This window comes from Bos mutus, chromosome 8, assembly GCF_027580195.1.
Source record: "Bos mutus isolate GX-2022 chromosome 8, NWIPB_WYAK_1.1, whole genome shotgun sequence".
Taxonomy (NCBI): domain Eukaryota; kingdom Metazoa; phylum Chordata; class Mammalia; order Artiodactyla; family Bovidae; genus Bos; species Bos mutus.
In genome coordinates, this window is record NC_091624.1 from 44,318,698 (window position 1) to 44,321,890 (window position 3,193).

General features: G+C 38.4%; 1 non-coding gene across 1 annotated transcript; it reads right to left on the bottom strand.

Moving 5' to 3' along the window:
- Positions 1-2,253: 2,253 nt before the first annotated feature.
- Positions 2,254-2,356, bottom strand: LOC138989003 (U6 spliceosomal RNA). Its single transcript, XR_011465254.1, has one exon. It is a non-coding gene; the product is annotated as a U6 spliceosomal RNA (small nuclear RNA).
- Between the last annotated feature and the right edge of the window lie 837 nt (positions 2,357-3,193).

Genomic DNA, 3,193 nt, shown 5'->3' on the forward strand with positions numbered 1-3,193 from the left:
CTGCCTGCAATGTCGGAGACCTGGGTTTGATCCCTGGGTTGGGAAGATCCCCTGGAGAAGGGAAAGGCTACCCACCCCAGTATTCTGGCCTGGAGAATTCCATGCACACTGTATAGTCCATGGGATTGCAAAGAGTTGGACACGACTGAGCAATTTTCACTTTCAGTTGCATCTCTACTTAGTGTATATATTTTTTCTTCTAATTTTTTGAACATATGAAAAATTATTATATAACTGTTCAGTCCTTGTCTACTAATTCTAACATCTGTATCAATTCTGTGTTGGTTTAGTTGATATATTTTCCTTCTCGACATGGGTCATATTTTCCTGTTTCTTTGCCTCCTTAAGAAATTTTAACAGGAAACTTAACGTCATGAATTTTACTTCATTTCATGCTGGATAGATTTGTATTCCTATAAAAATTCTTGGGCTTTATTTTGGTATACAGTCAAGTTACACAGACACAGTTTGATTCTTTGGTTCTTGTTGTTAAGATTTATTAGGTAGGACCAGCATGGTGTTTAATCTGGAGCTAGTTATTTTCCACCATGGAAGCGAGATTCTTCTGAGTGCTGTACTTAAAGCGCAATGAATTATGAGATTTTCCTGACTGGCTCTTAGGAACAAGCACTATTTTGAGCCTCAAGTCTGCTCAGTGTGCTCTTCCTATAGTCCAGCTCCTGTTCTCAGCCTGGAGTAACTGTCTCACAGGTTTATGCTGATTTTTATTCTGTTGGGTTCCTCTGTGACTGCTCCTCCTCTCTGGTACTCTGCCTGTGAATTCTAGCCACCTTGGACCCTATCCTCTGCCTTCTAATTTCTGGGAGTCTTCCATGGTCTATTTGGGGTCCCCCGCCTGATGCTGCTGCCTGAAATTGTTTTCAGGGCATAAACTAGTCAGTTACAGTGTTCATCTTATTTGTCTTTTCATCTCTCAGGGCTCACTCTTCTTTGCTGACTGATGTCCAGATGTACTCAAAATTTTGTTTTATCTATTTTTCCAACAATTAACAGTTATTTCAGTTGGGAGGTAAATCTAGTCCCTTTTACTCCATTTTAGAAATGTAAGGCTACATAAATATATTTTAAAATGGAAAAAATGTATGTTCTTAGAAGAATGCTATGCTATCGCTCACTCAGTCATTTCTGACTCTTTGCAACCCCATGGACTATAGCCTGCCAGGCTCCTCCGTCCATGGGATTTCCCAGGCAAGAATACTGGAGTGGGTTGCCATTTCCCTTCTCCTCTTAGAAGAATAGAACTTACCAAATTCAACTAAGCAACTGGGAAACATAAAGAGATATTTAGATACTAAATAAGTTGAACACAAATCTGTGCATAAAGTAATATCTGGATCAGATAGTTTTATAGGCAATATTTATAAATTATTTAAAGAGCAGATAATTCTAGTCTTCTATAAAATGTTCTAGAGAATAAACATGAAGGAATGTTCTCTACTTTATTTTGTTATACTAATATAGCTTTGACACCAAAACCATTCAAGGATAAAATGAGAAAAGAAAGTTTTAGACCAATCTTGCTATTAACTCAGATGCACAAATTCAAAATCTATCAAGGTTATCTATTTTAAAATATGAAATCTAATTATGTCATTTTTCTGCTTCATATTGTTCAATGGTTTGTCACCATATTTAGAATAAAATCTAAATTCCTTACCATGGCTTACAAGATTTGTTCCCTAATCCTCTTGCCCATACTTCCTCCTTTTTAATTATAGTGTCCTTCTTATACATCTAGTTCTTTTACAATTCAAAGATTTTACACTTAACTCTTCCCCCACCCCAGCCAGCTTCATTGCCTAGATCTTCATATGCTATGCTCCTAACACCATTTCTTTTTATTTTTTATTGAAGGATAATTGCTTTACAGAATTTTGTTGTTTCCTGTCAAACCTCAACATGAATCAGCCATAGGTGTGCATATATCCCCTCCCTTCTGAACTTCCCTCCCTCTAAGATTGATGCAGAGCCCCTGTTTGAGTTTCCTGAGCCATACAGCAAATTCCCGTTGGCTATCTATTTTACACATGGTAATGTAAGTTTCCATGTTACTCTTTCCATACATCTCACCCTCTCCACCCCTCTCCCCATGTCCATAAGTCTATTCTCTATGTCTGTTTCTCCATTGCTGCCTGTAAATAAATTCCTCAGTACCATTTTTCTAGATTCTGTATATATGTGTTAGAATACGCTATTTCTCTTTCTCTTTCTCACTCACTTCACTCTGTATAAAAACATATGAAACGCTTCATGACTTGTGTGTTATCCTGGCGCAGGGGCCCTGCTAATCTCTGTATCTTTCCAATTTTAGTATACGTGCTGCCAAAGCGAGCACTCTTAACACCATTTTGATTTAAGTTCAAGTATCCCCTCTCTGGGCTTCCCTGGTGGCTCAGATAGCAAAGAGTCTGCCCGAATGCAGTAGACCTGGTTCAATACCTAGGTCAGAAAGATCCCCTGGAGAAGGGAATGGCTACTCACTCCAGTATTCTTGCCTGGAGAATTCCATGGACAGAGGAACCTGACAGGCTACAGTAGCCCGTGGGATTGCAAAGAGTCGGACATGACTGAGCATGCACACACATTGCCCCTTTAGAAATTTCTTTCCTGTTCACCTTATCTCAAGTATCCTCCACTTCTGCTGTCCTGTTTCTCTCTCTTCTTCCTTTACTTTATCTTCTTCAAGGAACATACTTATTACTATGTGGTTAGTATTTTTATTTATTTGTCTCTCTCACTCTTACTAGTATGTAAGTTCCAAGAGAAAAGGGACTTGTTCATTGTTATATTCCCAGCATCAAGAACTATGGTTGATTCATAATATGGTTTAAGTAAAATTTAGGTTGAATTAATGGATATCATGTTGTTGTTGTTGTTTAGTAACTCAGTTGTATCCGACTTTTTGTGACCCCATGGACTGCACCACGCCAGGCTCCTCTGTCCTTCACTGTCTCCCAGAGTTTGCTCAAATTCATGTCCACTGAGTAGTTGACGCTATTGAACCATCTCATCCTCTGTTGTCCCTTCTCTTTTGGCTTCAGTGGTTATCATACCTCCCAAATACTTGTTTCAAGGTTAAATATTATAAAGCTATATTTTTTCTTTACTTAAATAAATTAATATTGTGGGATGTTGGACTTCTCAGGCATTCCACTGGTTAAGAGTCTGTGCT